At 44.8% G+C, this 26699-nt stretch overlaps 1 protein-coding gene across 2 annotated transcripts in view; it reads left to right on the forward strand.

The window, feature by feature from the left end:
- Positions 1 to 22817: 22817 nt before the first annotated feature.
- Positions 22818 to 26699, forward strand: part of BDKRB2 (bradykinin receptor B2) — a 55987-nt gene continuing 52105 nt past the window's right edge. For both annotated transcript variants that reach the window (XM_090033965.1, XM_090033966.1), the window contains exon 1: positions 22818 to 23122. The gene's annotated coding sequence lies outside the window, so the exon portion shown is untranslated. The remainder of the gene's footprint in view (positions 23123 to 26699) is intronic.

Here is a 26699-nt window from a genome sequence, read left to right on the forward strand (position 1 = left end):
GGGGGAGAGGAGTCCAGGAGAGCTGGCTGTACTTTAAAGAAGCCTTACTGAGACTGCAGGAACAAACCAACCTGATGTGCAGGAAGACTAGCAAGTATGGCAGAAGACCAGTTTGGCTTAGCAGGGAACTCTTTAGTAAACTAAATCACAAAAAGGAAGCTTATAAAAAGTGAAAACTTGAACAAATAACTAGGGAAGAATATAAGAGCATTGGTCAGGCATGCAGGAATGAAATCAGGAAGGCCAACGTGCAATTGGAGTTGCAGCTAGCAGGGGATGTGAAGGGTAACAAGGGTTTCTACAAGTATGTCAGCAACAAGAGGAAAATCAGGGAAAGTGTGGGCCCTTTACTGAACAGGGGAGGCAACCTGGTCACAGAGGATACAGAAAAGGCTAAAGTGCTCAATGACAGACAAGGTTCTTTGTGTAAATCCAATATCTTTTATTAAACCAACTCAAATAATTGGAAAAATTCTTCTTTGCAAGTTTTCTGGTACAATTACTAATCATCAGGTTGAGGAACCATCTGCAGGTGGTCTGTACTCTTCCTGGATGGAGTAGTAAAGCAGCCAGAGCCAGTATGTATGCAAGAAAGCCAGTCAGTTAAAATGTAAATTGAGGTGGTCAGTAGGTGAGAGATGGGGGTGGGGAGGGAATGAATGTAGCTTTAATCAATGGTGGTGGGAGGAGAAGGGAATGAGAATAGCTGGCAAAAAGTGGAGGGTTTACATGGGGAGTCAGATGTTAGGCAGGTTATAATGTGTCATAAATCCAATGTCTATATTTAGTCCATGATTTTTTAAAAATCTAGTAGATTGATGAAATGAAACTTGTAGGCTTATCTGAAAGGTCTTTTGTAAATTCCCTTTCAGGATTAGAACTGAGAGATTGGAGAGAGAGTGGTTTTCTTATGAGAAGTGTGCCCCCACAGGTAATTGGGTAGTGTTGTCTTTGATAGATTTTCAGTGTGTATTCATTCTGGTACGTAGCTGTTGTTTGGTTTCTCCTACATATTTTATATCAGGGCATTTGGTGCATTGGATGAGATATGTAACATTTCTGAAGGTGCAGGTGTAAGATCCAGGAATGTTGATGATGGCTTTGTTGTGGGGTGTAGTAAAACACTGGAACAGGTTACCCAGAGACATGATGAAAGTTCCATCCTTGGAGGTTTTCAAAACCCGGCTAGACAAAGTTTGGGCTGGGACAATCTAGTTGGGGATGGTCCTGAACTGAGCAGGGGGCTGGACTAGGTGACCTCCTGAGGTCCCTTCCAACCCTAATGTTCTATGATTCTATGACAGAGAAATGGGTGTATTGCAACCCTGGCTAATGTCACCCTGAAATCCTCAAATCAGGTTCCTACCTTTTGAAAATAAACTCTTGGTAAAGGTTGGAAATTTAACATTTCAAAACAAACCTGCTTTTCTATTTAAAGTTTGACACTAAATAGCTAATCCATGGAACTCATCAAGTTTTCTTCTGCATCCACATAATGATTTTCTTTTGCATTATGCACTTGTTCACCCCTCCCCATGGATGTTCCACTTCCTGCTACTGTTTTGTTTATACTAGAAACACACACTTTACAGTTAACAGCCCTACTGCAATGCAACCGGATGTGGAGACACCTTGTGAGGTCACAGACCAGCAGTTAGATGGGTGATCCAGCATTAATCAAAAACATAGTCCTCCTGCATCTTCCTCCAAGACTATCCAATCTTCAGAGAAGTTTGTTAGAAAGTTTAGGCGAGCAACTCAACCTTCAGGGTCACATCTGAAGGTCAGAGCATTTGAACTCCCAGCCCACACCCATCACCAGTAATAAATCATTTAATAAAATATTTGAAAATGTGATCTTTTAACCTTGTGACCTGATATGGGGCCTCCAAAAAAGCAAATTCACTGCTCCAGCATTGTACTGGAACCTGGGTATCCTTTCAGAATTATCACCCATATACTCCGTAAAAAAAAAAAAAAACTGTACACACCCTACAGCAAGCTACTATTGTTGCTGCATAACAAGAGTGTTATTTAAAACAAATCACTACCATATCTATCCTGGAAACCTGAGATCCCATCCTTGCCAGATTCCAGATGGTGACAATTCAAATGGATAAAAGTACCATGATTGAGAGAGGAGCACAATAAGAGGATGTCATTCTTTCACTTAAAAATGGTTTTGCATTGGTGTAGTTTCACTGGGCATGAACAGGCATTCATTGATTAAATGAGAAATATCTAGACATCTTTCCAGGAGAGGGATCAGTATGGGCATATGAAGCCTGCAACTGCCTCCTTTTTTCCAGCTTACCACACCTTTCCCAGGCCAGAGCAACCCCAGTTTGGGGATGGCAAGGGAAGCAGTGACTGCTCCACCTCTTCTGTTCTAGGTGTGGAACACTATGAAATGGCTCTTTGCACTTCCCCAGATAGAGAAAGGAATAGATGGACTAGGAGTTTTTTCCCACTATTCTGTCCCATAGAGAATGCCACCCACCCATTTTCCAGACTGGTATGTCCTGTCTAAATGCCAACTGGCTTGGCATCAAGACTAGGACAACCAGTCTTGATGCCGAGAATGGGCTGTCAGGTGAGCAAGTTGCAAGATGCTAGGTTCCCAGTGGGAGGAGCCACTCAGCTCCTTTGCCAGGAACCTTACAACTTCTGCACCAGGCGGCCTTTCTCACTTTGCCCTAACACCTTGTAGGGGCTTCAAAGCAAGACACTCTTAAAAGCCAGGCTGGGGTAGCTCTGTGATTCCCTATACCATACACACATTGACAGTCTGGCCCTAGAGCTCCTGACCAAGCTGCTGAGCAAAGCACTTTAAAATCCCAGCTAAGTGCAACTGAGGAAGCTGCTGAGCAACACATTCAATCAGCTGGGTTAGCTTCTCCCATGCAGCACTTGCAGAGCCACAGTCCCACACAAACTGGGAAGGGAACAGAGCAACAAGTCATTGCCACTTGCCCATTCCCCAGACTCAGGATACCTCCTACCTATTTCCCAGATCATGGAGGAGTGGAACAAAACCTTTATAGGTATTTTTCTTGTGAGGGCAACTCTCTCACAGGGGAGATCATCAAAATGTCAACCTGGAAGGTCTTTCTCCCACAGGGGGCCACATTTCTTCCAGGCAACATTGAATGAAAACTTGTATGCTCGTTTCTACCAGGAGTGTGGTGATTCTCTTGGTAGAAACATAACACCCCTACATTGCCACTAACTTTTAAAGAGTTCTCTCAATTTTTTAATTGAGACTCTAGACTTTTTACTGCAAAGTGGAACTGGTTTAGTTAATGAAATACCCAAGAATAGATTTCATAGATTTCATAGACATTAGGGCTGGAAGGGACCTCAGAAGATCATCGAGTCCAGCCCCCTGCCCAAAGGGCAGGAAGTCAGCTGGAGTCATAGGATCCCAGCGAGATAAGCATCCAATTTGCTCCTGAAGGTGTTCAATGTGGGTGCTTGAACCACCTCCAGACCTTGGGGGCTCGGACAGTAAAGAAGTTCTTCCTTATGTCCAGCCTGAAACGGTCTTGTAGTACTTTATGACCGTTCAACCTTGTCATCGCTTTGGGCGGTCTGGTGAACAAAACGTTCCCCCAGATACTGATGGTCACGCCGATAAACTTATAGGTGGCCATCAGATCACCCCTGAGCCTGCGCTTTTCCAGGCGAAAGAGTCCCATGGCTCTCAGCCTGTCATCGTAAGATCTGTTTTCCTGACCTCTGATCATGCGCATGGCTCTCCTCTGGACTCTCTCAAGCTTCTCCACATCCTTTTTGAATTGTGGAGCCCAAAACTGGACGCAGTACTCCAGCTGCGGCCTCACCAAGGCCGAGTACAAGGGGAGAATGACGTCCCGGGATTTGCTTGAGAAGCATCTATGGATGCAAGCCAGCGTTTTGGTCGCCTTACTAGCCACAGCGTCGCATTGGAGGCTCATGTTCATCTTGTGGTCAATAATGACCCCCAAGTCTCTTTCTTCTGTAGTGCTATCCAACGTAGCACTGCCGAGCCTATAAGGATGCTGCAGGTTTTTCCTCCCAAGGTGGAGAACCTTGCATTTTTCAGTGTTAAACACCATGAGGTTCTCGTCCGCCCATTTGCTGAGCTTGTCCAGGTCAGCCAGGATCACCCGCCTATCTTCTGGCGTGGATGCTTTGCCCCAAAGTTTGGTGTCATCGGTGAACTTGGCCAGTCCACTCCTGACTCCAATGTCCACATCATTAATGAAGATGTTGAACAGGATGGGTCCCAGGACAGAGCCTTGAGGGACCCCACTGGTCACAGGGCACCACGATGAGTGACTGCCATTGATTACAACCCTCTGGGTCTGACCACGGAGCCAGTTTCCCAGCCAGTGGATCGTGGTGGAGCCAAAGCCACAATTGGCCAGTTTGGCCAAGAGGTGATCATGGGATACCACATCAAAGGCTTTTTTGAAGTCAAGATATATGACATCAATCTCTTCTCCCTTGTCCAGGTGATAGGTCACCTGGTCATAGAAGGAAATGAGATTGGTCAAACAAGACCTACCCGCAACAAACCTGTGCTGGCTGTCCCTTAGAATGTTAGCCTGGGCCAGTCCATCAAGGATGGCCTCCTTAATAAACTTTTCTAAGATCTTCCCCAGGATAGAAGTCAGGCTAATGGGCCTGTAGTTAGCCGGATCCACTCTCCTCCCTTTCTTGAAGATCGGCACCACATTGGCCTTCTTCCAGTCTTCGGGCACTACACCAGAGTGCCAGGAGTTTTCAAAGATCCGTGCCAGGGGCTGGGCTATGACGCTCGCCAGCTCCTTGAGTACCCTGGGGTGCAGATTGTCAGAGCCGGCTGACTTGAAGGTATCCAGCTTCTCAAGATGTTCCTTCATGAGGTCAGCATTTATGGAGGGTAGGGGATCCCCATCACCCGGATCTCCCTGTCCCATAGCAGGCATAGGCGTCCCGTGGGACTGATGAAAGACTGACGCAAAGTACCTATTAGGTTGGCTTTTTCCTGGGCGTCAGTTGTCAGTTGCCCCATCTGGTTTAGCGGGGTCCAACGTTGCCCTTGCTTTTCCTCCGGCTCCCCACATATCTGAAAAAGGACTTTTTGTTCTCCTTGATGCTTGAAGCTAGTTGGAGTTCAGTTGCAGCCTTGGCTTTCCTGGTTTGTACCCTGCAGGACCAGACCAGCGCAGAATAATCCTCCTTGGAGGTGAATCCCGTCCTCCATCCTTTGTAGGCTTTCCTTTTTAGCCACAGGAGGTCTGCTAGGTCCCTGGAGAGCCAGGAGGGCTGCTGTGCCTTCTTGCTGCCTTTCCTCCATGTTGGAATAGATTTGGCTTGTGCATTGAGGATCACTTCAGAGTTCAGAGTAGGTGCTTGCATCACATCTGTGAGGAGTCTGTTCCAGACCCTGGACACTCGAACTATAAAGGAGTTTTTCCTTTTGTCCAGCCTAAATCAGCCAATAAAGCCTTTGGCCAGATAACAGGGGACTATTAATGTAAAACTATACTTTAAAAACAAAAATAGCAACTGTTGTTTTTTGGTTTTGTTTTTTTTTTTACTAAGACATCATTAGCCAGGGAAAAAAAAGTATTTACCTTCCTTCATTTCCTGATTTTTATTGCTGTGTGTCTAAATGAGACATAGATGATATCTTGTCCCATATACTGTTTGAATGGAATTAGTGTTGTGTCATTGAGGCTTATGTCATCATCAGTGCCTTTTTTTGCCTTTTATTCATATTAGTTTGGGAAACTACCAAATGTTTCCCTCTTTGCTCCTGTTTCTACATGATGCCACACTTACCCAGTAACATCATTCTCTCACACTTATTTACATGCCTTCTTCCAACTTGCTTCATCTGCTTGGAAATCTCTGCCACCTGGGTGGAAAGACAGGGGTCTTCTTCCAAATCATTCACTGAAACATGCTCCTTCCAGCACACCTAGCAGTGTTAACTCATCTGTTGTAGATCTGCTGTTTGCAAGCTACAGTAAGGTAAAATTTAAATCACAAAAACATAATGTCTGTGCCTAACTAGACTGCAAATGCTTTAGGGTAAGGACTGTAATTTTTGGTCTTATATTAGTCACATAAGGACCTGGCTTTTAACGTGCTGCTGGATTTCATAGATGTCATAGACATTAGGGGCTGGAAAGGACCTCATGAGATCATCAAGTCCAGCTTCCCTGCCATAGGCAGGAAGTGTGCTGGGGTCAAATGATCTCAGCAAGATAGCATGCAAATGCATTTTGAATGAGTTCAGAGTAGGTGCTTGCATCACATCTGTGAGGAGTCTGTTCCAGACCCTGGACACTTGAACTATAAAGGAGGTTTTCCTTTTGTCCAGCCTAAATCAGCCTTCCAGAAGTTTGTGGCCACTAGACCTAGTTATGCCTTGGGGCGCCCTGATGAACAACTGTTCTCCCAGATCCTGGTGCACCCCCCCTTATATACTTATAGGCTGCTACCAAGTCCTCACTGAGCCTTCTCTTCTCCAAGCTGAAGAGTCCTATGTCCCTCAGTCTCTCCTTGTAAGGCTTGCTCTCTTGGCCTTTGATCATGTAGTTGGCTCTCCTTTGAACTCTCTCAAGCTTATCCACGTCCTTCCTAATGTGGGGGGGAGGGGCCAAAACTGGATGCAGTACTCCAGCTGTGGCCTCACTAAAGCTGAGTAGAGTGGGAGGATGACGTCCCTAGTTTTGCTTGAGATACATTGGTGGATGCATGCCAGAGTCTACTTTGCTTTGCCAGCCATGGCATTGCATTGATGGCTCATGTTCATCTTGTGGTCAATCAAGACCCCAAAGTCTCTTTTGGTCATGGTGCTAGCGAGCGTAGCACTGCCAAGCCTATAAGTATGATGCTGATTTTTCTTCCCAAGGTGAAGTACCCGGCATTTCTCTATGTTAAATGCCATCAGGTTTTGGTCTGCCCACCTAGTGAGCCTCTCTAGGTTGGCCTGTATTCCCAGCCTATCCTCCAGGATGATAACCTTCCCCCATAGTTTAGTGTTGTCCTTGAACTTCGCCAGTCCACATCTGATGCCTGAATCCAGATCATTTATGAAGATGTTGAAGAGTACCGGGCTAAGTACTGAGCCCTGAGGGACACCACTGGTCACCTAGCACCAAGTCAGTTTGCTCCCATTAACTAATACTCTTTGGGTCCGACCCTGGAGGCAGGTCCTCAGCCATTGGAGCGTAAGATAGTTGAGACCACAGTTCTCCAGATTAGCCATGAGGACATCATGGGAGACCAAGTCAAAGGCCTTCTTGAAATCCAGGTATACAATATCAACCTTGTCTCCCTTGTCCAGGCAATGCATCACCTGGTCATAAATGGAAATGAGGTTGATCAGGTAGGACCTTCCAGCAACAAGGCCATGTTGTCTGGCACTCAGAAAGTTGCCATCCATTAGCCTGCTGCTGATGGAACCCTTGATAATTTTCACCAGGATCTTTCCAGGAATGGATGTCAAACTGATTGGTCTGTAATTCCCTGGTCTTCCTTCCTTCCTTTCTTTAAGACTAGGACTACATTGACTCTTTTTCCGTCCAAGGATACCTCTCCCAAACACCATGAGTTCTCAAATATCTCTGCCATAGGGTGTGCTATGATGCCAGCCAGCTCCTTCAGGACTCTCGGGTGCATTTTGTCTGGGCTCACAGACTTGTGGATGTCAAGCCTCTCGAGGTGCTCCCTTACTTGATCAATGTCAGTTATGGGTCCATCTCCTGCCCCCTGGATGTTTTGCATTCTATCTGACAGGGTGAGCCCTTTGGTTGGGTGGAAGACCGATGCAAAGTAATTGTTTAGGAGACTGGCTTTTTCCTGAGCATCAGACAGCAGCTGCCCCATTTGATTTAGCAGGGGTCCAATGTTGCCTTTGTTTTTCCTCCGACTTCCCATGTATATTATGTCTGTCTTTTTCAAAGACCTTCTCCAGGATCGAAGTAAGACTAACAGGCCTATAGTTTCCTGGGTCCTCCCTCCTCCCTTTGTTGAAAATGGGGACCATATTTGCCTTCTTCCAGTCTTCTTGCACCTGGCCAGAGCACTGTGAGTGCTCATAAAGCCGTGCCAGGGGCCCCTTGATAACCCCTTCCAATTCCCTCAGCACCCTGGGGTGATGAGCATCTGGACCTGCTGATTTGAACACATCCAGCCCCTCCAGAAGTTCTCCAACTCGGTCCTCCCTGACCCTAGGCCTGGTAGAGTCTCTCCGGAGTCCATTCTGAATCCTGGTGGGGGAAGATGTTCCGGTCCCTGCTCAGAAAAATGGAGGCAAAGAATTTGTTTAAAAGGTCTGCTTTTTCATCTGGTTCAACCACCAGATTTCCAAGTGTATCCTGCAGGGGCCCCACATTTCCTGGTGCCTTCTTTTTACTCCCTATGTATTTATAGAAGGACTTTTTGTTGTCCTTGATCCTTGTTGCTAGCCCTAGTTCTGTCTCCACCTTAGCCTTCCTGACAGCTCCCCAGCCCATTGACTGCATTTCCTGTGGGGCAGAGTGGACTTTCCTTGTGCTTTGAGGATTGTGTTCTTAAGGAACAACCATTCCTCATGGACTCCCTTTTCTGAGGAGCCATCATCTCTTAGTGCCTGGCTGGCCAGTCTCCTGAGTTTCTGAAACTCAGCCTCCCCAATGTTGAAGATTTCTGTTTTACTGAGACATTTGCCTGCTCTGCGTAGGACACAGAAAGTGATCAGTTCATGATCACTGTCACTGAGCTTCCCCTCAATCCTCAGATCACTCACTAGCTTAGTCTGATTGCTCTTCCTTAGCAGGAAGCACTGGTCTTCTGACAGAGGGTGGTTCAGGAGACTTTCACCATAAAACCAATGAAAATTAGTTTAATATGTTCTGTTGCAAGGACCATGTTACCTATGAAACAGTGTAACACCAACATCATTGGTATCCAGGAAAAAATAATAATGATGCTAGCAGCAAAATTAACTCTCATTTCCAAGCACCAAACTCTCCAAAATGCCAACACTACTAAAGAAATTTTCTATTATGGGAAATGTTTTCTTCTCAAAGAGGAAGGGTCAGAGTGCCAACATCCCAAAGAGCACATCAGACTCTGCTTCAAAAGAGTTATTGTGCTCCTCCAGTTCTCTCTGTCCTCCATAGGACCTTCTTTCTGTCCTCTTCGGGACTTTCTTTTCAGTTCTCAAACCTTCACTCTTTCTCCTCAGGCCCAGTCAGCCACACTTGGAACAACACAGTTACAAAGTGATGGTCTTAACCTGGGGGCAACACTCACCCTATAAAATGAAACATAAGGTTATAGGAAACCAATCAAGGAGAAGTCTCTGGGCCCTGCTGCTTCTGCAGTGAAAAAGGCATCTAGACATCCTACTCATGAACCTATTTCCAGTCAAACCTTCTCAGTCCGAGTCCCTCAAAATGCAGGTTAGAACTCCGCTACTCTGCCTCTTTCATCATACTCCCTAAGTCCCATCCCTCCTCCACCCCTCCCAAATTAGCAGCACTTTCTTTCTTTGGCTTTTAGAGTGTAAACAGACATCACCCTCATGCCACAACGACCTGTTTTATGGTGGCACACACTACAAGCAAATAAACAGCCTAGCTCCTTGTCACACTCCAAGTGGCCCAAAATATTGCCCTAACTAAAGGAAGTCACAGTTTGTGACAACTAAAAGAAAAGGGCTCTGCTTATTGTGCCCCATGGGAATTCCCTTACAGAGGCATGCACCTACAAGTCAGAGAACCTGCATGGGAGTTCCCATGGCATGCATATCTTGCCACTGTGCCTCGAGGTAGGGTTCAGCACCCAGGACCATTGTCACACTGGATCAGACCCAGAAGTGGCAGGGGCCTGACCCTTCAGAACAAGGGTCCCAGCAATGTCTGTAGATGTCAATGAAGTGGATCAGCTGTGCTGGGACATATACCAGCAAAGCTGATCTTGCTCAAAAGACAACATCTGGTTTTACTCTTATGAACAGGATGGTGGTAAATAATGCCTGATTGATAGCACTAAAGACAAAGGCCAAAATTCTGAGCCAAGGCAGAGAAGTGCATGACCCAGTCTGTTGATCTCGCAACAGACTACACCCAGGATGGCTTCTGGCACTCTCGAGACCACAGGCAGCCAGTGTGAAATAAAACATCTTTTTATGCCTGCCAACCCTCCCAGATTGGCCCGGAGTCTACCAGAATCGGCATCAATCTCTCGGTGACTATTGAAAGCAATCCAAGACATTGATATTGTGAATGGATCAAACAGTACAATTAATGACATTATGTCATGCTGGAAAAAAAAACATCTCCCAGAATACCTTCAGCCACAGTTGGCAACCCTGTATCTTTCTGGGGTCTGGTTCAGTGCATAATGGCTCAGGGATAGAGGAGCACAAAGATGGACCCACTCCATCCTGAGATGTACAGTGTGCTGTATGGCAATGACCAGCAGTCATGTGTTCAATTCTGCTCTGTTTTGATATAGAGTGGGTTTTTTTAATTAAAATAATAATAAGACACTAGAGGGGCCATTTCAGAAAGATGTCATGGGTCTTGTCTGTCTATTCTTGGTTCTGAACCTCTGAGTATCATGTTACCCAGGTGCCTGTTATTCTGTGGAGGTGGAGAAACAGCCTGTTCCCAAGTGAAAACTAGCTCAGTAAGAGGTGAAAGCTAGAAAGACTCCTGCTGAGTCCTATCATTAAAAGACCCAATTATTTAATATTGGATTTCTGTTGGAAACATACAAAAACATTGCTGGGACTAAACAAGATTAGAGGAGATGGAAAATATTCTTTCCATTTTTGTAGTTTGCTTCCCGGTGCAAAGAGCCATTTATCCTGTTTCTTCTACCTCCCTCCACCCCACACATTTATAAGCAGTAATTTAGCCAATTTCCTGTGTTCTTTGCATTGATCCCTCACACAGCAGTACAGGAAAGAAACACATTGACTTGTATAACTAGAGAAGTTTGTACAGAGACTCAGGGGAAAGTGCAGCCTTGGGTCCACTGTTAACTTAAGAAAAAACAAAACAACCCCTCCCCCGCAAAACAACAACAAAATCACTGACCAAATTATATGTTGATAGATCACTGTTAAAATCATTCATTGTGCCCAAAATGCTAGTACAAATCAAGCTGATATATTCAAGTCAAAAGGAGGGCTGTCTCTATACACCAGTTTGGGCCTATATTATAAGGAAACCTTTATCAACCTGGCTGTATAAAGCCTTCAACTAAGTCATTTCAGCCTATGTATTAGCATATCCTTTTATAGAAGGTACTCCCAGGGCCACAAATTGCTATTTTCCCCCCACTTCTCTTCTAAGAATCCTTGTGCCAATCCCGCTCTTCCCCACTGAATTTCCTTTTTGGTTTCACTGAAGTGCTTTTACATTGTAAAACCTGACAGAAAAAACAACTAGAGAGTGTACACACCCCTGTGCTTATGAAGTTTGGAAGGATCCACAGCACTGATGGAGTTTTGATGCCTTTCTTTGTAAGCTGATTGTCATATCTAAGGCCTTACTCAGGCACAGCTCCTCAGAAACAGACAGTGAGGAGCTGCACCTTTTAGTAATAGGAGCCACTGCAAAAGAGTCCAGAAGCATGCACTGGCAGAGACAGGTGTGCAACAGTACAGTTAGCATGACAAATTAAAAGACCCAGCAAAAGCTCTGGCCACGTCCCAGAGAGATCAGGAAATGAGAGTGGTATTAAGCTGAATATTTTGTAGCTTACCTAGGCACGCAGACTGCATTCCTGTGTGGGGCTGGAAGTCCTTTTTCCTGGCGCAACAGGCCAGCTCTGCTGCATAGGCTCAGGGGTGGAGAACCATGGGCCCTGCCCTTTGCTCCCAGGAGTAGGGGCAGGGCAGACCTGAATTCTGCAATGCTCAAAGGATGCGGTCTACTTGGCCCCAGGGCCTATCACAGGGGGGAGGGGCCAAGAGGGCCATTTGGCCTAGGCCTATCATTCATGAAGGGCCTCAAATTTAGACTTTTGACATTATCTCCAAATGAGGTTATACATACAGACACAGAGATACACTGGCAGGATTGAAAGAAGACGACATTCATCATACAACTTTAAACTTGTGTCCCATTACCAGGCCACATCACTTGTAGTGCACTATGAATTAATATTTTTTTTAATATACCGGGAGCCTTAAAAAATGTAAGTGGCCCGGGCCTCTCGTGACCTCTGAGAGGGCCTGCTTGGCCCTTATGAAAGCTGAGCAAGCGTGGGCAAGATGCAGCAGATGCACAATGCCTGACATGGGTACTGGATCAAGTCACAAAGACTGCAGCTTGATCCAAATCTGAACTTCCCCACCGTTCAGATTTGTACCGAGACTCTCCCCATAAAAAATGCATTGGAGATAAAAAGATCTAGTCCTTGTGGTTCACAGAGCCTGGGTAGCCAATAAATTATTTGTATGAAAAATGTAAACATATCCTTACTTCATCTCTATGGCTGCCTCTGAATGAAATCCATTTGCTTTTAGAACAAGCAGCCATGGAAACTGTCCAACCACTGCAGCCTCCCAGGTGGATTCACAACTGCCTTTGCCTTGGAAGTTTTTCACATTACCGCGTTGTTTTGAACTTGTTTGTGCCCTTTAAAAGACTTGCTCCATTCTACTGTGCAGATTGCATGAGGAGTTGCTTTTCTGGCCTTCCCAGCAACAGATGGAGCAGACAGCACTGGCAGGAAGCATGATGAACACAGGCCCTGATAAAGGAGCCTGCCTCCCCCCCGCAAAGGAGCCAGCAACAGTGAAAAGCTTACCTCATATTCTACAAAGAGACTTCCTGCCTTTGAAAACTATATGCAGCTTTGCCATAGGAGGCAGGAAGCAAGGGAAAAATGCATCCCCTGAAAGAAGAGGTTTCAGGGCTTTCAGAGGAGCTTAGAGGCTGGTGCCGAGCATAGGCCATGTATAATTAGAAATCAACTTGCTGACTCAAATTCCCCAACTCTCAGCTCTGCCCATGATTGGAAGGAATCAAGACATGAGTAGAAAAACTTCCTCATATCTAAACTTTTTCAGAAGCACACAACAGGAGCCACTCAGCTGGTCTGTTCAAGCATGTCTTAGGTTGTGCAGTAAGTGCTGCTGAATTCTGCTCTCCATCTCTTCTGTACAGCATTGGTAGCTATAAACTTCATTTTGACCCTTTCTAAACAAATGCATTGCTACCTTTTGTCACAGATGCAAAGAGCTAGTTTAAATGGCCAGAAATCCTCAGAGCAGATTCCAGCAAATCAAAGTTATGTTAGAAAAAGGACTGGTCTTTAGATCCCTTGAGTTGACAGCATACCTCATGTTTGGGGCTTTCAAGCTAAGATGATCAAAACTGGAGGACTAAAATCAGGTTTCTAATTCCCTACTGAGATCCCCAAAGAAGCAATTGGATTTTCAAAAATTCAGAGCATCTCTCAGCTCCCAATATCTCCCAATGAAGTATATGGAAACTTCTGGCTGCGCGGTCCCCCGAAAAATAAGGTAACATAGGACACACCTACACATGTCGCTATGGCAATGTCGTTACTGCACTGTCATTTAATACTTTCTGTTGGAAGTACTGAAAGATGGCACAGTAACAGCCTATACTGCACCATGTGTGCTGCACATGTTTGTTTTTTAGGCACTACTTCACTGTAACGACATGCTATAATGAGGTAGATGTGCCCACAGGCTCCCAACAAAGACTTGAGTACAACGAGTCACCTGTTTCTAAAAATCAGTACCTTGAGTATTAGTAAGTATGGACTTAACAGCTTTAAAAGAAGACATTTTCCTTCAAATTAGTTTTAGTATGCATAAGCAAGCTGAACAAGTACACCTTCTTTTTATCTCCCTAATTACTAATGCTAGGACAAGTGAGCTATATTCATGAAGCAGCAGCCAGCCTGAAACCAGTGAATCCACTCCTCCTATTTCAGAAGCCTTAACAAGTGATATAACCCTCCTGCAACATAAAGAAAGTGAAGGGAGACCAAGGTGGTCCTGTACTCAGTACCTTTCTTTTGTATGAGGGTTGTTCTAGACCTTAGGAACAGGTTGGACAAGCACTTGTCTAGGATGATTTAGATAGAGATGATCCTGCCTTGAGCAAGAGGTTGAATTACATGACCTTTTGGGGTCCCTTCCAGTCCTACTTTTCTATGACTCTCTGACTCCTAGTGGATAGAGAGAATGTGCACAGCCAGATCCCGTGTGGGGAGAAACAGGCCCTTGCAGTTGGATATGAGATTTAGCATGATTAATTCAGAGTCAGACACTGCCAGAACATGGTAACTTCTGCATCAGAATTCAAAATGCATTTAGTCTTGCCTTCCTTTTGTTCTAAGGAGCATGGCTCCCTCTTCATTCATAGTTAGGGATACTGATGTTTAATACGTTTTGCTTAGCTCTTTAATGCCTCTTGGAATACTCTCCCATTTATTCTGTATAGTAGTAGCACCACAATAACTCCACGAGACTGGGGTAAGGGGGCTGTGAACTCTGCTGTTGTGCTACCACAGTTTATTAATATTACAGAACTGAATGGGCCAGAGCGAAGGTACTGCACATGGAAGAACTGAACAATTCAGGCACTGTTTTATTGAGGGAGTTTAGGGCATGGGCTGCCTCTGGTGTGCATAACCCCAAAGCTGACAGTATTCAGGAATTTGTGAGGATTAACTATAATCCATTAATAAATGAATAGAAGTAGATTAGCATCAAATTTCAAAAGCTACCTTGACACATGGTTTATAGGGCTGTGCGAAGCTTCAGTCCTTGATTTGGCCTGATTCGGTGGCTGAATCTCCAAATTGAAATCATAGGGCCCTTTAATCTCTCCAGATGAATTGGAGAGATTCATAGACACAACTTTAAATGTTTTTTCTACATACCACTAGGTAGTAGGGGCTCATGAGTGCTGCGATGCTGGGACACATGGAGCACCCCATAGAAGTGCAGGGGGCTCCCCTGCACACTCAGCAGCAGACTGGAATTGGACCAAAAGCACTTCCAGTCCACTTCCAGGTCTGCCAGGGAGCGCACAGGGATGGCCCCTGTGCCCCCTGACTTGGTGACTGGTGCCTCCTGGGTTTGTGGGGGGGCCACCTAGGGTCCCGCTGCGGCTGATCACTGAGCTGAGGAGGCATGGGGGAGCCCTCTAGCATGCCCCCGACAGCCCCAAAAGTGCTCACCCCTGCACTTCTGTGGGACTCTCCATGTGCTCCAGCATCACAGCGATCATGAGCCATGCCTGGTACCTCAAGGTATGTAGAAAAAACTTTTAAAGCTGTGTCTGTGTGCAAATCGCTGATTCTTTGAATCAGTGTTGAATCGTCAGATTTGGATTCGGCCAAATCGAATCAGGGACAGTGATCCATGTCAACAAATCAAATCACTGTTCCTGATTTGGGCTGAATCCAAATCGAATAGGCCCCCCTTCGAACACCCCTAGCAGTTTACAAATCTGATCAGTTCCAAGCACATGCATAAGTGGTGTTTTTTGGCATTTAGCACAGATAACGCAGCTGCAGTAGTGAGTAAAGGGAGCAATGAATTAAGTACTCCAGGGGTTGAATAGTGTCAGTTATCACCTCTGGGAGTCATTGGTCACTGAAACAAATAAGGAGGAACATACAAGAATCCTCAGCCTATGTGAGAAGATTTTAAAAATATGAGTTTGTATTTAGAGAAAGAAAAAATATCCTTAGTTCTTGATGCGAAGATGCTCATTTACAACATAGAAACATACATTTCATACCTCTCTTACAAAAAGATGTGAATTACTGTAATTCTGGCCATACATTCCAACTATTGCAGACTAGAGGTTTTGGGACAGCATACCAATTCTGATCAGCCCAACATCTGCAAAGGAAAAAAGGAAGGGAAGTGGAGATGGGGCAAGGGACACAGGTAGAAGCAACAGCAAAACTGAAGAGGTTTTGTTTTCATAGGATAACAAAAAGCTGTGACATTTCCCTTGCTATAAAAGAGGCATTGGGCATTAGAGTGGGAATAATTTAATGTTATGAGTCCTTTTTTGGAGAAAAAGAAAACAGTTCCTTTTTTATAGTGAAGAGATCTCCTCTGTTTTTCATCATGCTCTGGAAACAAATCCTGCAGTTTATATTTCCGTCTTCTACACAGTTATGGAATGACAAGTTGCTAGCAGAGCAGAGAGGCATTCATGCTGCTAGCAAGAAAAGCATGGACTATAGTGAGCTGTGGCCATTTATTCCCCTACAAGGAGATGATCTGGTTCAAGAAATCCAAAGGCAAGTATTGTATCTCTTGCATCCACCAGAGTTCATGTAAAGGCATCTGTGAATTCACCTCATCTGTGCATCAATTTGAAAAAAGATCTCTAATAAAAAAGCTTTTACTAGCTCTGCTGGCATTCTTTATGCCCCTATAAGCAGTAGTATAACTAGGATAGGGAGTCTGGGGCAGCAGCCCTGGGCACTGACTTGGTGTAGGGGACCAAAAAAATTAGGAGCTGCCTTCACAGGCACACAGTCTTGCCGGCTGTACAGCAACAGGTGGAAGTTGCCACTGCCCTCGTTGTACCTCTGCTGATAGGTATATAGGCCTCCTGCTCAAACAAGTCTCTTTCAGCAACTGGCAGAAGTTTTTAAATAAGTCTTCACTACAGGCCTTGAGCAAAACACACTGAAGTATGACATGCTCACATGATCGCCACTGAAAGTAAAGCCAAAATCACAAGTAAAATCACGGTGTTTTGACTCTTACCCTGAGATGACCTTGCCATTGTCCTCATGTGGAAACTGAATGAGAAACAGTTTTTAATGCAACATGCCTATTTCTGAATGAGAAAATCATACCAAAAATGACGGACTATTTTTATCTTACTGGAAAATCATAGCTGTTGATATAGGTTGATTGTTTATGACAGAAAAAATACCAAGACAATTTCACATAAAAGGATTATATTCAAATCATACCAGAAATTACTGATAAAGAAATTGCTAGAAAAACATTTTGGCTGTCAGACTCAGACCAGGAGATATGAAAGGGAAGTCATTAGTGCCCATTGTCTAGGAGATATCAGAGCTGCTCTATATAATTAATCCATTATTGTTGAACATCTTCATTAATGATGTGGACACTGGAGTCAGGAGCGGACTGGCCAAGTTCGCCAATGATACCAAACTTTGAGGCAAAGCATTCACGCCAGAAGATAGGCAGGTGATCCAGGCTGACCTGGACAGGCTCAGCAAATGGGCGGACGAGAATCTGATGGTGTTTAACACTGAAAAATGCAAGGTTCTCCACCTTGGGAGGAAAAACCTGCAGCATCCTTATAGACTTGGCAGTGCTACACTGGCTATCACTACGGAAGAAAGAGACTTGGGGGTCATCACTGACCACAAGATGAACATGAGCCTGCAATGTGATGCTGCGGCTAGTAAAGCGACCAGAACGCTGGCTTGCATCCATAGATGCTTCTCAAGCAAATCCCGAGACGTCATTCTCCCCTTGTACTCAGCCTTGGTGAGGCCGCAGCTGGAGTACTGCGTCCAGTTTTGGGCTCCACAATTCAAAAAGAATGTGGAGAAACTTGAGAGAGTCCAGAGAAGAGCCACGTGCATGATCAGAGGTCAGGAAAGCAGACCTTACGACAACAGGTTGAGAGCCATGGGGCTCTTTAGCCTGGAAAAGTGCAGGCTCAGGGGTGATCTGGGGGAGCCTTTGTTCACCAGAGCACCCCAAGGGATGACGAGGTTGAATGGTCATAAACTACTGCAAGATTGTTTCAGGCTGGACATAAGGAAGAATTTCTTTACTGTCCGAGCCCCCAAGATCTGGAACAGTCTGCCAGTGGAGGTGGTTCAAGCACCTACATTGAACACCTTCAAGAGCAAATTGGATGTTTATCTTGCTGGGATCCTATGACCCCAGCTGACTTCCTGCCCTTTGGGCAGGGGGCTGGACTCAATGATCTTCCAAGGTCCCTTCCAGCCCTAATGTCTATGAAATCTATTAAATCTGTGAACTAATATAAGCCACTAAACTCTAACCAAAATATTGTAGAAATGAATAAATGAATTGTGGTGAGGATTCTGTCAGAAACCAGAGTCCCAGACATAGTGAAACATCAAGGGTATGTGAAAAAAGATTTAAATCGGATGGGTATAGCCTTTTTGCCAAGCATACGCAGCACCATAAAGGGACAGAATCAGTTCTTTAGGATGTTCTTCTGAAAACTCAGGCAAGGTACAAATGTTCAAGAGGCCCATGGTGGAAGTGTTCTAACTATGAGCTTTACTTTAAGCACCCCAGTTTAGGTCAGGAGGAAGCAGAACACACCTTAGCCCTTACAGAGTGGGGATGGGGTGCTCAGAGCCTGCCTGCACAGCCTGAGCCCAGCAGGTTCAGGGATGTATCTTGCATGCCTCCCACTATGTCCTACAGGCTCCCTGGATTACCAAAGACTCCTGAACATAGTTGAATGGCTAAGCCCCCTCTGATTGGCTGGCACAAACATCACAGCTGCCCACCTGGACCTAATGCAGCAGCAGTTCATTATGGCCATAAGCCATTTGCTGGCTGTCCCCTGATGCCCACCCTGCACCCCTGATGCTTTCTTTTCAGTTAACATTGAGACAGTGGGAAAAGATACTGCTGAACAGGGCAGTTATGATGGTAAGTGTGTGGGTGGGGTGGGCAGCCATGGGGTCTCAACTTAAACTCAAAACCTTGAAGTAGCTGCATGCAAATCTGCTACCCCTTCATTTAATTAAATATTACAACTGCCAAACTCTGTGTGCATAATTAAGAAAAACTGTGGAGTGTGGTCCAAGTTCCAGAGAGGGCAACAATCTAGGGGGCTGCGTATCTTCACAAAGGCTGTGCAGCTCCCCCACAGTGGCCTGGCCTAATGAGCTGGTGGGCCATCCTCCCTCCCCCATTCTGAGCACTCCCACACCCTTCCAGGACTGGCTTGGAACTTCTTTGGGGCCCAGCATGTATGCCAGTGAGTGGCAGCATCTGGGGGTAGTGAGCTGGCCCTGAAAGGTGGGTGAGGTTGATGCTTCTCCTCATGCACTGCTGCTCCCTAGAGCAGGTCCCACTGGATGTTTTCCTGGATCCTTGAACTATGAATCAGTGGCTCCCACACACTATATCTCCTGTTCCTATTCCTGGCCAAGGCTAGAGCACCACTAGAATAGGATGCTACAATGCTCCATGGGATGCTGGCAGAATACCACCTACCATGAGTTGCAATGGGATATAGTACAGACATTCATTGCAAAACTCTAAGCTACAGTGCTGAAATCTGAGACCACGTCCATCCAGGGTTATCTTAGAGTGGGATCCACCATTTTTGCAGTGCTCTATGTGCCTTGACCATCTGTTTGGTTATGGCTGTAGACTGCTTTCTGCATACCTACCACACAATAAGTGTAACTTCTGTACCTGGCCTCAAACACCAGTAGGAGGAACAACCGGCTTCGGGAGGAACAACCGGCTCCATACCTACAGGTTGGGGAACTCCCTTCTTGTCAGTACAGAGGCAGAAAAGGATCTTGCAGTCATCATTGACTCCAAGATGAACATGGGCCGGCAGTGTGGGGATGCAGTCAGGAAGGCCAACCACACCTTGTCATACATCCACAGATGCATCTCAAGCAGGTCCAAGGAGGTGATCCTCCCCCTCTGTGCAGCACCGGTCAGGCTGCAGCTGGAGTACTGCGTCCAGTTCTGGGCGCCACACTTCAAGAGGGATGTGGACAGCATGGAGAGGGTCCAGAGGAGGGCCACTCGCATGATCAGGGGACAGCAGGGCAGGCCCTATGAGGACAGGCTGCGGGACCTGAACCTGTTCAGCCTCCAGAAGAGAAGGCTGAGGGGGATCTAGTGGTCTGTTATAAACTAGTCAGGGGGGAACAGCAGGCATTGGGGAAGTCCCTGTTCCCCCGAGCACTGCCAGGAGTGACCAGGAATAACGGTCACAAGCTGGCAGAGGGTAGATTTAGGCTAGATATCAGGAGGCGCTACTTCACTGTCAGGGCGACTAGGATCTGGAACCAACTTCCAAGAGAAGTGGTGCTGGCCCCTACCCTGTGGGTCTTTAAGAGGAGGTTATATGAACACCTTGCTGGGGTCGTTTGACCCCAGTAATCTTTCCTGCCATGGCAGGGGGTCGAACTAGATGATCTACTCAGGTCCCTTCCAACCCTAGAAACTATGAAACTATGAAACCAGTAGCTCTACCCCTTATTTAAAAAATTAAATATCTCCTATGGTCAACCCTGATAGAAAATACTTCCCCACTCACAAGCACTGAGTCCAGGGATTCAAAAATCATGGGAATCCTCAGGAGAGGGGAGAGAACTGAAAATCTGGGGGGAAAAAAGTCAAAAATTATTCAGAGATACCTATTAAATAAGATAGCTGCTCTTACGCTGAGGATGCCTTGCCAAAAGTCTTACCCTCCCTCCTGAACATGACTAGCTAATATGAGGCAGTGCCTTTTAGCATTATTCACCAACTCTCCTCTTCCACAGCACCAACATGCAGGTTGTTGTCCAGCGTTAGCAAAAGTCCACCACTCAGGCACATCCCTCTGCAGGCACTGCAGGAAGTACTGTCTGGGTTGCTCAGAGTTCTGCCCAGGTAAAGTGATTATAGCTTTGATTGATTTCTGGGAAGAGAAGCAATTCTGTGCAGTTTCAGGACAGTTACTTGAGCTCCATACCAAGTTTCTGAAGAAGCATCAGTTTATCATAATCCTTACTACAATAATTCATCCCAAGGGGACTACAAAACCTTATTCCACAAACAATGTCCAGGCTGCACTACACAACATTCTTATCCTATTATCTCAATTAGGTTTCTTAACCCCTATGTCCATAAGGGTTTACTACTTTGTTTTTCTCTTCAATCCACCTTTTGCTTCTTTTCTTTTGCACCCCATAGTATTTAAATCACTTTATTTGAACACCTGCTCCTTGCAAGTCCTTTCATTGCATCTGATGAAGAGAGCTGTTGCTTAAGAAAAAGTGATGCAGCTCCAAATTAGTTAGTCTCTAAGGTATGACTCTGCCCTGCCTTCTCTACAACCTTGCCAAGCTATCATTGCAAGTAAGGTGACCTCTCCAGCCAAGTACAGTATAAGTCATATGTCTTTTAGTTTTTCAGCAGGAATAAAAAAGTTTCATCTCTTAAATTTTATCACAATTGTTATCAATTAATTCACTTAAGTTTGATCAAAATGCCAAAAAAATCATGTAAAAGACAGAATGGGCCAGGCTTCATTTGCATTGACTTTCTCCATGTTCCCCAACGAATGCTAGCAGAAAGTTTTCTCTGAGCTGGAGTTTCTGCCCTGCTACAATTACCAAACAGCTTTGGGCTATTCTTCCTATTCACGAACATGATGCAATAGTAAGTTCCCCACTCTTTAGGACAACTGGCTGGTCTGGGTTTTCTGAACATATCTTTTCAGATAAAGATACCCCACTGTTTTCTAGAGAAATTGCAAGCATTCCTCAGGATTAATTGCGTAGAGCACACTATGTCTGCTGCATGACTTATCATGCCTTCGCACTACAAATGGATTGCTGGAGGCCCCTGTGCAAACACTTAAAATGATATTTTAAAATACAGGCAGAACTATGCTAAATTGAACTGCAAATGAGAGATCTCACCCCCACGCAACGACAGAGGAAAACCCTCTGGAGCTAGTTCTAAACCATCTCTTAAAAATTAAATTTCACTTACTCAAAAGAAACTTAACAGAAACCTGAATGAAAAACAGAGAATTAAGGACTCTGAAAGTGTGGACCCCAGAACCGCATGCTCAAAGCAGAAGGTATCAGTATAGCACCCCAAGGGGTAGAAGCAGGATAAATGGTATCATTAAAAAGGTATTAGTCCAATGACTTACCAGGTAAAGGTAAAGAAAAATAATACTGAAACACACCAGGCAGCTATTATTTCCAAAAGGGTTTCCAAAACAAACAGTTAAAATCTCAAGATAGAAAATGAATTTACCAGAAAATAAATTAACTGGGAAAAAAATGATTTTATCGGACAGAAGAATTTAGTGATAACATTATGTTAGACAATGAATGTAATGTAGAAAAGAACCAGAGAAGAGGTGCCAGGTACCTATCCTAGGATGTTCTTTGGATCTAATGTAATAATTCTTACAAGAATTAAACAAATAGCACAAAACTGTACATTTTCTTTATTTTTTAATTACAGGCAAATAGCTTAGTATATATAATTGTAAAGAGATGCTCTTACATCTTCTCTGCACTGTATCTTTAAAATAGAAAGGCACTCTGTAGTGATGGTTGTCAATTTGTGCTTTAGTTGTGTCTTTCCTGGAGACTTTATATTTGTTCTTTGTTGTTTTTCATGATCTGGACTAAAAAATCATCTAAAGATAGAAATACCTGTTCTGCTCTTTGGGTGAAATCCTTCCCTGTGAACAGGGTTAACACACAGCCTCATGGACTATTAAAGCCCATTTGAGCTTATAGGTGGGATCTTGGGGAAGTTCTTTGCACTGGGAAGAATTCCCCTGTTTATACAGGGGAACACAGTCTATGACAAACAAAGTTCTGACAATACTGCTGAAGGAAATAAGTCTCCCTGAGTCTCTTGTACACTCTGTGAAAATACCGGTAACAGCTTGATTGCCATAAAGTATTTGCAGTAATAGAGGAGGTATTTAGTTCAGTTGTACCACGGTCACCAACAAGCTGAGTTTCCGCAACCCCCACTGAAGCTAAGAAGTGTAGAAACTATCTAGCACTCCAGAGGATCTGGCCAAAAATCGTGTATCTGCAAGTGTGCATTTCCTGTGCTTACTATGTCAGGCTTATATTTCGGCTTCATTTGTATTATATGCAAGTCTTAGACAAACACCGGTGACCTCACTAAAAGCAGCTGCCCACCCTTGCTCTTGGAGGAGATCAGAGGAAGGAAAAACCCAGGAATCTGAAGTCATCAGCAGTGGGGTGAGCCAATTCAATTCAGGGCTGAGCAGTCAAACAGAAGTTGGAATCATTTATACAAAAGGAGCCTGGCTATTCATCGAGTCTTTCTGACTTTTACCTGTTTGGAGGTGTGTTTCCCAGAAAGGTATGTGCTTCTGCTTCGTTTTAAGATTAAAATATTTGATTACTTAAAATTCACCACAATTTCTCTGCCTCAATCACATTTCTGGATTTTTTAATATGCTCTTGTTTCACTTAAAAGGAGACTGTGCTCCTTGAGGGATACAGAGAAAAAAAAACTATTTGTTGCTGTTGTTTCAGTTTGTTTTAGTGCTAGCTATAGCAGTTCAGAAGCAGGGTTTTTTTAAACCAATGAATGACATTTTCAGCTCAGAATATCCCTCCCAAGAGTAGATAATGTGCCACTGACAAAATAAGTGACCATACTCCAAATGGTGTTTCAAAGAGCAGCAAATGGGATTATCCAGGGGGTGATTCGTACAAGCAGCATGTACAGTTCTGCCACAACTACAAAGGAGGTTCAGGCAGTAAACTGTGTTCAGCAAGAAATAGCCTGGAGTGTGAACTCTCTCCACTGCCCTCCACCATGTGCCTAAGTATATCCTGTTTTCTCTGAAATCAGTTTGATTGTAAGCTTTATGAGGCAGGCACCATGTGTATGCGAGTACATATGTATTGTACTGCTGAGCTTTATTGTGTGGGCTAAAGGTAAATATGAAAATGTAAAGTGTGTGCCATGTACAACAAAATTCACAAGTCTACCTTGAAATACCACAGTCAATGTTCATGTTACTTTCATATTTCTGGTAAAGAAAAAGCTTTATAACAAACAAACAAAAAACAAGAATTAAGCTGATGATAAACAAAGCTTCATCAGGAGTGATGTCTAGAAAGATATGCTAAAAGCAGATGTCACACTATATACTAAATGTTTTAAATTGATGCATTGTCAAGCACAGTATCCCCAATAACCTTATAAAAATAACAACAGCTGTATAAGGGTGTAATATGAGGACAGCAGCATTCAAAAGAGCTTTCCAAGTCTGAACACATTGTATTTCATTATTGTTTTAGTGTTATTTTCAATAATGAAATATTTGAAGGCTACAGTGCATCTGCCAAGAACATTTCTGTTTCTACATCACGATTTCCAAAAGTCACTTATTTCAATGTCTCCTAACAAAATTGTCAGACTAGTAAATCACGGCTATAATATGATTTCTATGTTGTCTATGGCTGTGTGGAAATGTCATATGAGAAAGATGTGGGTTTTAGTCTGTGCCCAAAGCATCCTACAATAGGAGTCACATTGTTAGTTGACCATTTTGCAGTGCAGACATTACTATCAGGTTCCCCTCACTACTAGGTCTCATTGCCTTGAATTAAGGAATTTAACAGTAACTTGGACCATGGGAACAGCTCCCAGAACTAGTTACATGTGAAAGCCTTCATCAGGTAAAGAAGACACAGGAGTTTTGAAAGGTTTCCGCACAGTGACTGAAGAATCTAACTGCATTATTTTGAAGTTATTGTCCATTTCTACTGAACTAGTCTTCATCTACAGAATTTTAAAAAGATACATTTTACGGGGGGTGGGGGATATTGAAAAGCACAAAAAGCAGTTAAAACTTGAAATGTAAATTATAAAAATACCTAAGTGATTGTGGAATACAAATCCCATTTCAGGTTACAAGTAGAGTCAGTCAGAAAATGGAGCCCCACTATTTTCCTCCATATTTTAACAGAAATGAAGTGGCAAATTTTGACTTTTTGTTCACAAATAGTTCTCACTCCCCCCCGCCCAAAAAAAATTAATTTTCTAAACCAAAAGCCAAAATTTTTAGACCAAAAGCTGCAGACTTTTTTTTCTGTTTTCCAACAAAAGGAACGATCACATTCTTCTGAGGAAGGTAGATGCTTCCCTATGACCATTTTGATGTAGTCAAAAAAGTAGTTTCAGTCAGCTCTATCCTCCAGGCATTCATTGCTTTTGAAAATGCCATCCTGACTGCCCTTTTTGACTTGGCCAAATTCTCTGTAAATGAATGGATAGACAAGACTACAGCTGCTAGCAGGCTGAGCAACCTCTGAGCTGTGGAGGAACGCCAGTCCTTCCCTCCATGGCAGCAACACTCCCCCCGACCTTGGGGCCACCTGGGCAGGCTGCCAGTGGACAGGGTGCTGCCCCAACTCAAAGAGCCCAACCAAATCCAACGATTCCCCAAGCCCGCCCGGGGAGCAGCACCAAGGCCTCCAGGCTCAGGGAATAGTTGGGTGAGGCCGGGTGCTGGCTCTGAGCGGAGCAGCCTGCCCAGGTGGCCCCCAGGGGTGCTGCTGCCGTGGAGGGAAGGACCGAGGCCCTCTGCAGCTCAGAGGCCACTCAACCCATTGGCAGGTGCCCCCCCACTCCCCTCCCCCCAGGCAAAGGCAGGCTTCAAAAAAAAGATCAAAAGGATCACAACCCTCACCATAACAGTGACAGAAATCCCTAAATTGAAATGGTGTGTTCCAATTAAAAACCCCGTTTCAAATTTAGGAGGCACAAAATGCAACCGTAAGGATTAAACCCCCATCACATGTACAGACACCCAAAATGGCCACCTGATATAACTTGGTTCACCCAAGGTGCAGACCTTACACTCAGATCTGGTCTCAGTGATCACAAATCAATCTAGACTCTTAACTGTACAGAAGTTCCTCAGACACAGACCAGCCTAAAAATTGCAGAACCCAATCTAAGATGGACCTGAGTCACTGTAGGATCAGATTTACTCAATTTAGGTTAAACCAGGGCATGAAATTTCCGTACAGTTACCTATCCAGCCCCAGGACTGGGAAAGCCCAGACATTGGCTGCAGCCCCGGGGCTGCACTTTTCACACCTATCCCCCTGGCACAGGGCTCTTCTTAGCCCCCTAACACCTGCTCCCCACCTGTCAGCAAGTAAGTCTCATAGAGGGAGAGGCAGGAGGGATGGGCCTTTAGGTTCACCAAGTAGGGGTCGGGGGCTAAGAATAGCTCCCTTAGTCTCTCCAAGCCCTCCTGGAGACCATGCAAACCCGTCTGATCCTGCCAGACCCTCCTGGATGCCAGCACCTCTCCATGAACACTGCCTGCCCCCCCAGCCCCCTCTCAGATCCTGCTTGCCCCCCACCCATATCCCCATGGATCCTGCCTGCATCCCCAATCTCACCAATCACTCCCACAAATATAGCCTGCCCCACATACTCACCTCCCCATGCCCCAACCTCCCTCCCACTACCCCCTATCCCAACTTATCTTAGATCAGGTGGCCATTTTGAACCCAAACCTCCCTCTAACCCTCCTCCCCACCCCACCAAATGTCTGTATTTAGCCAGTGGGTAACTAGATAAAAATAATGCTTATAAAAAGGCAGCCTGGGCCTTTTTGTGATTGAAAAAATACCTTAAAATCCTTACAATTTTCCATCTTTGAGAAACCTTTGTAAACAGATTTTTACTTAGCTACATTCTGTCAGGAGGGAGCTAGATAAATATCACTGGCCCCTATCAATGGAATGGACACAGAAAACTAAATTCAGCCTAAGTTTATCATGTGCTGTAGGCAACAGAAGTTGTGGTACCCTATGATCTGGGCACATGGATATACCAATAATTTATCACAGGACAAAAGGAGGGAGGAATGGATACACATCGACTGCTCCTTGGTAAACCCATGTGC

This window comes from Crocodylus siamensis, chromosome 2, assembly GCF_052110815.1.
Source record: "Crocodylus siamensis isolate JL-2025a chromosome 2, ASM5211081v1, whole genome shotgun sequence".
NCBI classification, from domain to species: Eukaryota; Metazoa; Chordata; order Crocodylia; family Crocodylidae; genus Crocodylus; species Crocodylus siamensis.